Source organism: Myotis brandtii, unplaced genomic scaffold (assembly GCF_000412655.1).
Source record: "Myotis brandtii unplaced genomic scaffold, ASM41265v1 scaffold400, whole genome shotgun sequence".
NCBI lineage: Eukaryota > Metazoa > Chordata > Mammalia > Chiroptera > Vespertilionidae > Myotis > Myotis brandtii.
The window spans coordinates 152,242-165,604 of NW_005365373.1; the positions used below are offsets into that span (position 1 = coordinate 152,242).

At 40.4% G+C, this 13,363-nt stretch overlaps 1 pseudogene; it reads left to right on the forward strand.

The window, feature by feature from the left end:
• The first annotated feature begins 8,541 nt into the window (after positions 1-8,541).
• On the forward strand, positions 8,542-10,352 carry LOC106727312 (annotated as a pseudogene).
• The last annotated feature ends 3,011 nt before the right edge of the window (positions 10,353-13,363 follow it).

The window sequence follows — 13,363 nt, forward strand, 5'->3', positions numbered from 1 at the left end:
GAGGGGTGCTATGGGGGGGAAAAGAGGAACAACTGTAATCTGAATAAAGATTTATTTTTTTAAAAAAGACTGAGGCTGTGGATACTGTTGGGTCCAACTGTTTCAGACGCCCCAAATACAGTCACCTTTCCTAGGGAACTGGCATTCTAGTGGAGGAGAGTCCACAAAGAATGGACTAGGATGGCTGTGATAGGTGACAGCATCTATGGGGGAAGTTGAAACCAGTGTTGGTTAGTTGGGTCTTTACTGAGGAAGTCTGGGAAGGGGTGGCAGGCTCCAGGTGAGGGCCTGCAAGGAACATTCCCTGTACATTTGTGAGCTGTAGGGAGGTCACTGTGGCTGGTTTTAACAGCAAGGATCACAAAGTTGTAAAAAACAAAAAACAAAAACAAAACAAAACAAAAAAAAAACGGTGACCGAATACACAGCTGTATTGCACATCTCGTCCTGAGCCAGACTGGAAATATAACTAAATCGAAGAACATCCACCTGGTATTAACAAATCAGAGGCAGCTGAGGAGACAATTTACAACAAGAAAGGGCAGAGGACGTCTGGAGAAGGCAAGAAGTGGGAAGTGGGCTTGAGAGGGACAGCCAGCCAGGGGCCAAGAGGGTGAGGAGAAAGCTGTGTTGCACCAAAGCTGTTTCCCTTCATGATGCATGAACATCCAAATGTGTATAGGAAAAGCCACAGGGCAGCTGGCTGCCAAGGAATCTGGACCAAAGACAAAAGCCCCAAAAGGCTGCCTCATGAAAGCACTGGACCAAAGAGTGCAGTGCTGGAGAGAGGCAAAAGAGCAGTTTCATTGTTTTGGTTTGGTTTTTGTCCTTGCTTTTATTCTCTAAACCCAGAAAACAGGACTTTCCTATTGCAAACATTCACCCGCGCTTTGGAGCAGGGAGAGAGGCACAGACTTGAGGTGACTGAGGAGAGGCTGAGGAGGGAAGCAGGGCAGGGAGACGTGGTCAAGAGTCCTGCTTTGGGACATTTTTTAATGCTTTATTGTTTAAATTATTACATAAGTTTATTTTCACCCTCATTGACCTCTTCCTGGCTGCTCCTACCCCCCAGCACATGCCCTCACCCCCTTACTGTCTCTGCCCACTGGTTATGCTCATATGCAAGCATACAAGTCCTTTGATCTTTTACCCCTTCCCCTCCCCTGCCTTCCATCCTTGGATATTTGTAGAATATAATGTACAACATCAGTTTATGTTGTACATTATATTTCACAAATGAGTGAGATTATGTGATATTTATCTTTCTCTGCCTTATTTCCCTTAGCATTATGCTCCCTAGGTCCATTCATGCTGTTGCAAATGGTAAGTGTTCCTTCTTTTTTACAGCAGTGTAGTATTCCATTGTGTAGATGTACCAGAGTTTTTAATCCACTCATCTGCTGATGGGTATTTAGGCTATTTCCAAATCTTAGCTATTGTAAATTGTGCTATGAATATAGGGGTGCATATATCCTTTCTGATTGGTGTTTCTGATTTCGTGGGATATATTGCTATAAGTGTGACATGCTTAAGCTTCCAAACCTAAACAGTCATTTCTCCCCATAAGAGCTTGCCCCTCCCAGTCAGCTCAGGCTGGAGACACATCCTGCCACACCTTGCATTTCGAGCTTTACAGAGGAAACAAAGGCAGAAGCCAAGTTTACAGGTCTGAATAGTACCAAAGTGCACTCAGTGAGTGGATTGGAAAGAGGCTGGTTCGCCCTGCTATTCTGGGAATCAGACTGATAAAAACTCCAGGTTGTTAGCCAATGCCATTGGTATCCATATAAGGATCTCTGACCATCCAAGGCCAGAGTAATATTTTGGGACACACATGGAGGAACAGCTCTGGGTCAGGGAAAAAACCCATCTTATTCCCTGAATGAGAAACAGCACCATCCCCACCTAAAGCTCTGTCAGAAACAGATGCTTGGGTGATAAGCCTGACAGCCAGAAAACAGTCAAAGAGGGCAGCTTGGCCATGCCTGCTTACAGCCAAGACCTGTGGAGACAGGCACAAACAGAGAACTTGTGGATCACTTGGAGCCTCTAGCAGAGAGCTAAGTAGAAAAGTCAGTGACTAACAGTGGTCAGCACCTTATTACCTAACAGGAAGCCCAGAATTATCAAACAGAACAAAATAGTGGGGCCCTAAACCAGCATCCATGGATCATTCACATCAGCTGAAGTGAATGACACTTCACTTTTTTATTTCTATTATTTTAAATTTTTTATTTGTATCTTATTTTTTGCACCTTTTTCTATCGCACTTCTCTTATTTCTTCCCATTTTTCATCTCCTTTACCCATTTTAGTTTTTCTATTTCCTTTCTTTTCCCCCTTTTTAAAAATGGATCTTCCTGAGACCGCGCCATCTTGAAGGGGAGAGTGGCTATTATCGGAAGTCTAAAAATCCCAGGAATCTACAACAACACCCAGGGAACAGCTGCAAACCCAGGAACACCGGACCCCAAGCAGCGCAAATATGCCGGCTCGGAGGAGCCCTGAACCTTCTCACAGAAAGGAGAGAAAGAACTACATAACCAAACACCTGGAGAAGAGAGATCATGGGGAGACAAAGAAACAGCTGCATATGAAAGAACAGGAGGCATCACCAGAAAAGGAAGTAAACGAAATGGAGGCAAGCAACCTGTCAGAGAAATAATTCAGAGAAATGGTCATAAGGTGGCTGAATGGGTATTTAGGCTATTTCCAAATCTTAGCTATTGTAAATTGTGCTATGAATATAGGGGTGCATATATCCTTTCTGATTGGTGTTTCTGATTTCGTGGGATATATTGCTAGAAGTGTGACATGCTTAAGCTTCCAAACCTAAGCAGTCATTTCTCCCCATAAGAGCTTGCCCCTCCCAGTAGGCTCAGGCTGGAGACACATCCTGCCACACCTTGCATTTCGAGCTTTACAGAGGAAACAAAGGCAGAAGCCAAGTTTACAGGTCTGAATAGTACCAAAGTGCACTCAGTGAGTGGATTGGAAAGAGGCTGGTTCGCCCTGCTATTCTGGGAATCAGACTGATAAAAACTCCAGGTTGTTAGCCAATGCCATTGGTATCCATATAAGGATCTCTGACCATCCAAGGCCAGAGTAATATTTTGGGACACACATGGAGGAACAGCTCTGGGTCAGGGAAAAAACCCATCTTATTCCCTGAATGAGAAACAGCACCATCCCCACCTAAAGCTCTGTCAGAAACAGATGCTTGGGTGATAAGCCTGACAACCAGAAAACAGTCAAAGAGGGCAGCTTGGCCATGCCTGCTTACAGCCAAGACCTGTGGAGACAGGCACAAACAGAGAACTTGTGGATCACTTGGAGCCTCTAGCAGAGAGCTAAGTAGAAAAGTCAGTGACTAACAGTGGTCAGCACCTTATTACCTAACAGGAAGCCCAGAATTATCAAACAGAACAAAATAGTGGGGCCCTAAACCAGCATCCATGGATCATTCACATCAGCTGAAGTGAATGACACTTCACTTTTTTATTTCTATTATTTTAAATTTTTTATTTGTATCTTATTTTTTGCACCTTTTTCTATCGCACTTCTCTTATTTCTTCCCATTTTTCATCTCCTTTACCCATTTTAGTTTTTCTATTTCCTTTCTTTTCCCCCTTTTTAAAAATGGATCTTCCTGAGACCGCGCCATCTTGAAGGGGAGAGTGGCTGTTATCGGAAGTCTAAAAATCCCAGGAATCTACAACAACACCCAGGGAACAGCTGCAAACCCAGGAACACCGGACCCCAAGCAGCGCAAATATGCCGGCTCGGAGGAGCCCTGAACCTTCTCACAGAAAGGAGAGAAAGAACTACATAACCAAACACCTGGAGAAGAGAGATATGGGGAGACAAAGAAACAGCTGCATATGAAAGAACAGGAGGCATCACCAGAAAAGGAAGTAAACGAAATGGAGGCAAGCAACCTGTCAGAGAAATAATTCAGAGAAATGGTCATAAGGTGGCTGAAAAGTATGGAAGACAAATTCAACAATATGTGGAAGAATCAAGAAGAAATGAAAAATGACATCACTGCTATAAAGAACTCAATAGAAAGCATCAACAGTAGACTAGAAGAAGCAGAGGACTGCATCAGTGAGCTAGAAGACAAGGTAGGAAAAAATACCCAAGCAGAGCAGCATCTAGAAAAAAAAATTAAAAAACAGGAGGAGAGCCTAAGGGAACTTTGGGACAACATGAAACAAAACATCTGCATAATAGGGGTGCCAAAGGAGAGGAAACAGCAAGGAATAGAAAACCTGTTTGAAGAAATAATGACAGAAAACTTCCCTGATATAGGGAAGAAAAAACTCACATAAAAATGGATCTTCTTTATCTGATTTATTGATGTGCTTTATTCTAGTCTCTGTTGGTTTATTCATATATGTAATTTCCTCTTCCCTGATGCTACTCCATTTCCCCTTCTCTTTTCTTTTTCTTCACAATGCTTTTATTTTCTTTCTCATCTTGCTCTTTTCTTCTCCTAATTTTTTTTTAACTTGTATCACTTCTTAAATTTAGGCCTTTCTGCTGTCTCCTCTAATCCCCTTTTCAAAAAATATTTCATTTTCTTTTTCTATTTTATTTTTGTCTTCTCATTTCTTTTCTCATCCTCTATTCTAAACTGTGGTCCTTCCCTATTTATCCAATTCCTTAGCCTTTTTCCCTCTATTTACACTCAGCATCTACAGATTCTGCTATTTCCACCCGGCCCCCCTCAGGTGTTTCTTGTTTGTGCCTTTTCGTTTATTTGTTTTGTTGTGTTTTCTTCCCCTATTTTTTCTTTTTTTTTCATTCCTCACTATCATTCTTGCTCTCTTTTCTCTTTTGAAATCATCTTTTCTCTGATGATCACTTTTATTGGGGTTATACATGTCTTGTGTACATTAGTGTTCTGTTCCTTCTGTGTCATGTCTTGTCCTGTTATATGTTATGCATTTGGTTCAGTGCCTCCACAACTTTTGGCATAAGGTAGTAGGAAGCAAGCCACATAATCAGAAACCCCGAGAGGAGGCTCCATGCACAAAATGGACAATAATATTCAAGACCTAACTATATCAGAATAACCCAAACTTTTCTAGGAGGATTCCTCCCTAGAATACCCAGTGCTGGTGACCTCAGAGACTGCACCACTGGGTCCTACAAAACATCTAGTACAAAAAGCCAATTCAAAAAAATCTGGGTGGCATAGCAGTTTAATTAATACATAGAATCAATTACAAAGGAACAGCAAAAATAGAGAAACAAAGAAACAACCCCCAAATGAAAGGAAAGAAGGAATCACTAGAAAAGGAAATAAATGAAATGGATGCAAGCAATTTGTCAGAGAAATAATTCAAAGTAATGGTTATAAGGATGCTCAAAATGTCTGGATGAGAAAATCATCAACATGTGTAGAATCAAGAGGAAATGAAGAATAACATAGATACAACAAAGAACACAATGGAAAGTTTCAATGGTAGACTAGTAAAAGCTGAGGACCGAATCGGGCAGATAGAGGACAAGGTAGAAAAAAACCCATGCAAGCAGTGCAGTAACTGGTAAAAAATTAAATAGCAGGAGGATAGTCTAAGTCAGCTCTGGGACAATATGAAATGAAACAACATGCTCATAACAGGGGTGCCTGAAGGAGAGGAATCTGAGCAAGGAATACAAAACCTGTTTGAAGAAATATGAGAGAAAACTTCCCTGACATTGGGAAGAAAACAAGTCAAACCAACTCAAGAAGCACAGTGTTCCAAACAGGATGAACCCCAAAAGACTGACATTAAGACACATTGTACTTGAATTGGCAAACATTGATGAAAAATTAAGAATCTAAAGGCTGCCAGAGAGAGACATAGTTACCTACAAGGGCTCTCCCATTAGACTATCAACTGATTTCTCAACAGAAACACATTAGGCCAGAAGGGAATGTAATAAAGTATACAAAGTGTTGCAAAGCAAGGGACTGAATCCAAGAATACTCCATCCAACAAGTCTGTTATTCAAAATTAAAGGTGAAATCAGGAGATTCACAGGCAAAAATAAATAAACAAATAAGGGAGTATATTACCACCAAGCCAGAAATACAAGAAATGCTAAAGGGACTTCTGTAAAAGAAAAAAGAAAAAAAAGAAGAAAGAGAAGAAGGAATTAGGGCATAAACAATAAAAATAGCAACAAGAAGTATCTACAAATAATAACCTTAAACATAAATGGATTAAATGCTCCAATCAAAACATATAGGGTAGCTGAATGGATAAGAAAACATGACACATATATATGCTGTCTACAAGAGACCTACCTTAGAACAAAGGATTCACACAGACAAAGTGAAGGGAGGGAAAATTTTCAGGCAAACAAAAGTGAAAAAAAAAAGCTGGGGTAGCAATACTTATATCTGATAAAATAGACCTCAAATGTGGAGGCCATTACAAGAGATACAGAATACCACTTCATAATGGTATGGTAGACAGGGATCTATACAACGAGAGGCTATAACTTGGGTAAACATATAAGCATCCAATACAGGAGCATCTAAATATATGATAAAATTGCATGATATCAAAGGAAAGATTGACAGCAATACAATCATAATAGGGGACTTTAATACCCCAGTGACATCACTGAAGAAATCTTCTAGACAAAAAGTCAACAAGGAAGCTGCAATCCTAAATGACTCACAAGAATAAATGGAACTACTTGACATCTTCAGAACATTCCACCCAAAGCTATGGTACATACATTCTCTCAAGTGCACATGGAACATTTTCCAAGATAGATCACATGTTAGGGCACAAGCTGTCTCTACAAATTCAAGAAGATTGAAATCATATAAAGCATCTTCTCAGACCACAGTGGCATGAAATTAGAAATCAGCTACAATAAAAATGCTCAAAAACAATCAAATACATAGAGGCCAAATACCATGTTATTAAACAATGAATGGGTTACCAAAGAGATCAAAGAAAAAAGAAAAAACATTCTGGAAACAAATGACAATGAACACACAACAATCCAAATCCTATGGGACACAGTAAAAGCAGTCCTGAGAGGGAAGTTCATAGACCTACTAGCCTAACTCAAAGAAAGCAGAAAAACTGATAATAAGTTATCTAACACTACAACTTAAAGAATTAGAAAGAACAACAAGAAATACCCAGAAGAAGTATAAGTATGGAAATAATAAAGGTCCCTCTTTATTCTTCAGACATAGCATTTTCTCTCTCAAGGCAAGACTTGGTCTCTGCTATTTTCCCCCACTATCTTGTCAAATGGGCTGTGGCTGCCAATGCTGAGCTCTGTGGAGAGCCCTGAGCAATAGACTCCATAAACTTCCCTAACACAATTTGCCTCAGAAACTGCAGAAAGTGTCTAGGTGTCAGCAATCTTACAACCAGCTTAATGGGTCCCACCTGCTCTTATGCTCCCAGGGAGGGTGACTATATCCAGATCCATGGCCTCCACTTCTGCACCTTTCCTGTAGATAAGGACCTTGGTGAATGCCTGTTCCGGGTATCTTCTTTACATACATGAACCACAGGCTGTTCTTGTAAAACCCTCCTTCAATTGCTGTTTATAATATTACCTTCTCTGAATACTATTGCAAGCTGAACTGCTATGCGCAAGTGATGGCTGCTTACCTCTGTTGCCTTTCATTGATACTCGGAATATTTAGTTTGTGTGTGTTTCTAGAGAAGGAGGTACAGGGGAAACCTTGGTTTTTTCACACAGTGAATGTACAGGATGGTCTCAGAAGATGCCTGGCCCTGCAGAGTGGCAACTGGGGGGAGGTATGACATAATGGCAGTGTTCCGATTATACCAGGAACTTGCTCCTGTCCAACAGTGTTTGGTACAGGTCCCAATGTCCACACCTAATTTATACTTTTCCTTTTCCATACTTGATTTTTTGCTGACTTGTCATTTCATCAGTGACTTCTTAGCTTTGGCTATCTTCACCTTTGTGTCCTTTTTACATCATCTATTCCTCTGCACATCTCTCTCTTCAATATACTACAACATGGACCTGTGCAAGTGTTATGAGGTGGTAAATACTCCTCAAATCCCAGCTACTTGTTTATGAATTTTACTTTGAATAAGATGTAACCAACCTTCTGCACAGCTTGCCCATGTCACCAGCAGAGATCTGCTGAATGCTGTTAGCAGAAGAATAAGCTGAACATTCCACTTCTCTTCCATGTGACGTTTGCCATTTGTTTGTTATATTTCTGTTGAGGTCTCCTTTGTTTTGTGATCTTCAGTGGTCAAGAACTTCACAGGGGCCTCTTATTAACCCATCCTGCAGGTCTTTTATTTTCAGCCAATTGCATGAAACCAATGTAGTGTGTGCAACACGCTTTTATAATGGGATTTCCCCCTCTCACCATAGTCAACATTTATTTCCTCATCATTTCTCTGTTTTCAGATTGTGGGCATAAAATGGATGATGTGGAGGCCTATTGTGAGCAGAGTGTATCTGTAAAAGGAGATTCACAGGTCAGGGCTTCCAAGACAGCTCAAACCACCCAGAGGACCCATCTGGGTAAGCCATGTTTCTCAGTGTTAAAAGATATTTTGCACCTGAGTGAGTTACAAGTGATATACTTTGAGAAGAATGTGTCCTTAAGTGATGCATGTGTGAGAGACTTTTGTTTCAGTGCAAACCCTCACCAGCAACAGAAGGATGCCAGTGGAGAGAAGCCCTGGAAAGAAGATAAGGAGAGTGCCTCCCTTGTGACCAGTTGCTGCTTCTACTTATCTTGGGTGCCTGCAGCTAGTATGGAGGTTGGGGAAGACTGCCCAGCCATCTCAGAGCTTCTCTAGCACAAGGCCACTCTTAACACTGAGGAGCCACACAGTAACAATGAGATTTCACAGGAATGTCTCAGTGGAAAAAGACATCACAAGTGGGTTGAATGTGAAAAAGCTGCCAACCAGAAACAGAAAATTGCTTATCAGAAAGGTCTCTGCTCTGGAGATATGATTTATGAGGATAATAAATGTGGAAAAGTGTGTAGACAAATCTTTAACCTTCAACATGGGAGAGTTCATACTGGAGAAAAGCCCTGTGAGTGTACTGATTCTGTGAAGGCCTTCAGTGAAAGCACTGCTCTCATTAAACACAACAGAGTTCACAATAAAGAAAAGCGCTATGAGTGTAGTGATTGTGGGAAGTCCTTCAGTCACAGGTCTGATGTCACTAGATACCACAGAGTTCACACTGGAGAAAAGCCATATGGTTGTAGCGAATGTGGTAAGCATTTCAGTCGAAGGACTGACCTCACTACACACCACAGAGTTCACAGTGGAGAAAAGCCATATGAGTGTAGTGAATGTGGGAAGTCCTTTCGTCAAAGGTCTCACCTCTCTACACACCACAAGAGAGTTCACACTGGAGAAAAGCCATATGCGTGTAGTGATTGTGGAAAGTCCTTCAAATATAAGTCTAACCACCATCGACACTGCAGAGTTCACATTAGAGAAAAACCCTATGAGTGTACCAATTGTGGGAAGTTCTTCTGTTGAAAGTCTATCCTTACTAAATACCACAGACTTCACACTGGAGAGAAGCTATATGATTGTAGTGATTATGGGATAGTCTTCAGTCAAAGGTATGATGTCACTAGACACCACAGAGTTCACACTGAAAAAAAGCTATATGGGTGTAGAGAATGTGGGATATGCTTTCGTTAAAGGTCTCACCTCACTAGTCACCACAGAGTGCACACTGGAGAAAAGCCATGAGTGTAGTGATTGTGGGAAGTACTTCAAATATAAGTCTAGCCTTAATTGACACTGCAGAGTTCACATTGGAGAAAAGCTCTATAGGTGTATCAATTGTGGTAAGTTCTTCTGTTCAAAGTCTATCCTCACTAAACACCACAGAGTTCACACTGGAGAGAAGCCATATGATTGTAGTGATTGTGGGATGGCCTTCAGTCTAAGTTCTACCCTCATTCAACACCACAGAGTTCATATTGGAGAAAAGAGTTATAAGTGTAGTGAATAGTTATAAGTGTAGGGAAGTCCTTCAGTCTAAAGTCTGGCTTCAATAAACACCAGCGAGTTCACACTGGGGAGAAATCATATGATTGTAGTGATTGTGAGATGACCTGCAGTCAAAGGTCTACCCTCATTCAACAACAGAAGGTTAGCTAGGTGTTTATTTGGATCCACATTTTCAGGCATACAATGAAATGCACTTTTCTAATGTTTACTATTTGGTCAGGTTGAACATACGGATAAAGCTGTCAAACTGTTACAGGTGAAATAAGCTTATCTATTCTCCATTTTCATGATGGGGCAAAAGTAGGCTTACAGTTGTGAGTATGCAAAACACAGGGTTTATTCTCTTTCTTTAAATAATTATTTTACATAATTTAAAAGGTATTTTTATCAATTTTCAGAGAGGAAGGGAGACAGAGAGAAACATACATCTTCTGCCTCCTGTAAGCCCACTACTGGGGATCCAGGAAGACATGCGCCCTGACCTGAAATTGAACCACAGACCTTTCAGTGAACGGGATGATGCTCAACCAACTGAACGACAATGGGCGTGGCTGTTTATACTTGTATTATTATGTATTAATTATTGTATTATTTTCAGTACCAACAACTCTAAACCTACTTTTGCCACACCCTATATTTACCTCTGCCCTTTTCTAATAATTCTTCCTCCTCAGCCCTCCATGCTGGCATTGATTTAACTTCCTTTACAATAGAGGAATAAATGTAATTATTGTAATAATTATTTTCAGGCAGTATAAGGTATATAATCTTTACCAAACACTGGATTCCATCATGCTACATAGGTATTTGGAGATTCAACACTAATGTTTATATAAATAGTTAATTTTTTATGGTTAAGAAAGATTGTATTCTATGGATAACCACTTTATCCATTGATCTATGTTTTCCCTTATTTCCATGTTTGGTGTTTTATAAATAAAACTGCTTAAATTATTGTGCTCAGTTCTTTGTACAGGTGTATGTTTTACTTATCTAACTGTAGCAGTGTCAGTGAATGTGTTACATTTTAAGATATGCAGATCTGTGATCTGAAATGGTCATTCCCTTTGCCTTCCCACCCACCCACAGTAGTGAAAATTCCAGTTTTCCCATAACCCTGCCAGCATATGTGATGGTTAATTTTTTAAATAGTGGGCCTGGAAATGAGTATGTTAACTTGATTTCATTCTAATAACATTTCCCCAGAATTTTTGACGGTGAGAATTTCTTCATGCATTTATTTATACTGTCTTCATCTCCTTTGTTAAAATGTTTGCTCAGGATCTGTTGTTTACTTTTAAAGTTAATTTATTATTCTAATTAATAGCAGGATAGTACAGCATATAAGACATATGGTTGAGTTTCACTCATTCCTCAATGACTCCAGTGACTTCTTTGCCATATGGAACTATTAGTTGTGAATTCTAGAAAATAAATTGGTTTTTTCCATTTTTATCCTATGGTCAATTTATAGCCCACTTGTACCATACACTTATACATTTAATATGCATTGTTAACATTCTCCACCAGTGTTCTTTAAGTCTAAGCATTCAATAATACATATAATACGTGAAGTCTAGGTGTGTAGTATTTGTCAATTTCCCAGGTGTAAATACTCTCATCGTCAACAGGTTCAAACTGCCAAAATGATGACACTGAACATGGACAAGATAAGATATTTCAGTAGTACATCATTATATTTTATTGTCAGAATACTGATCGCAATAGGTGTGCTCAAGAGCATTCATAATAAAACAGCTGAATTATTAGAAAGTGGCAAGTGTTAAACATTTGTTAAAGTTTGATATAACTGTAATTGATTTAAGACATACATTTTAAACACACACACACACACACACACACACCCCTCCAAACTATGGTTTACCTAATGTCAGCAGCCACTTGGTACAGTGTTATTTTCCATGCTTCCCTTCCACGGTTTTCCCATCAGCCACTCTTACTGTGACCACATTGCTTGTACTCTCCTTGCTTCCATCAGTGGCACATAACAGTTGATGCTCTTTCTTCAATATTTCAAAAAGCATCAATCTTTCCTTTATGAAGTCTGCTTGATTTTTAATCTGAAAATCATTAGAATGTACCAAGGTTAGCATTCACACCCCACTTTTTTCTTTTAAAATGTTTTTATTGATTTCAGAAAGGAAGGGAGAGGGAGAGAGAGAAAAACATCAATGAGGATCGAGTCACTGATTCACTTGCCTCCTGCACACCCTAAACCCTGGGTAATTCACTAGATGAGCATATTTCACTTGATCTTAGCTAAAAAGCCGAGAAGCGATTACATGAGCATATTTCAGTTACAGGTCAGGCACCCTTTCCTCCTCATTTTGAATGTCCTTTTCTTGGTTTTGACTAGAAGGAAGCTGGAAAGAAAGGTAAAATTGTAAACAGCTCACACCAATGACAAGAAAGACTAACACATCTGAGACCCGAGGGAGGAGGGGGACATGCCAGCAGGCAGCAAGTGCCTCCCCCACTTTCAAGGCTCTTAGCTGGACTCTCCCGAGCACCCCCGAAAACCCTCAACGGGCAAATTGATATCTGAGGTTTGGTCCTTCCTGTCTGGGCATTCTCCTATATTTTTGCTAAGATCAGGTAATATTCTTTAATGTACTTTTTGTATTTTAAATATACATACACTTAATGTATTTTAAAGTTTTCCCCCCTACACTTCAGACAAATGTCACTGGAAAAATGGTTGTGTAGCTCCCACCAGAGACTTTAAACGCATTATTTCGTGAAGATTTTGCTTGGGGCACCATGATTTTCAAGAGCTGAAGAGCCCGGACAGCCAGGCTCAGTAGTTGAGCATCAATCTATGAACCAGGAGGTCACGTTAGATTCCTGGTCGGGGCACATGCCCAGTGTGGTGCGTGCAGGAGACAGCTGATTCTGTCTCATCATTGATGTTTCTTCCTCTCTCTCCCTCTCCCTTCCTCTCTGAAATCAATAAAAAAATATTTTTTAAAAAGGAACTGAAGAAGACCCCCAGGTCTGAGAAAGCCTTCAGAACTTAGGAAATTTATTATGTTACAGGAAAAATAATTTGTCCTTCAATGCAGTAAAACAGTGAAATCCTGTATTAAATAATGTTCAATATACAGACCTCAAGACAACAAAGCCCCAACCTGCCAAGCGAAGAACAGAACTTCCAACACGCCAGCATTTTTCCAAACAAAAGAAATGGCTATTCCTGCTCCTACAGAAAAATGGGCAGCAGCAATGGAATGGGAGAGCTGAGCAAGTGCACCCCGAGGTCAGCCTGGCGGCTGCGGGGAAGGCAGCGGTCCCGGGGTACCGGGAGGGCAGGGCACGCCCTGCAGGGGCCAGGAAGGACTG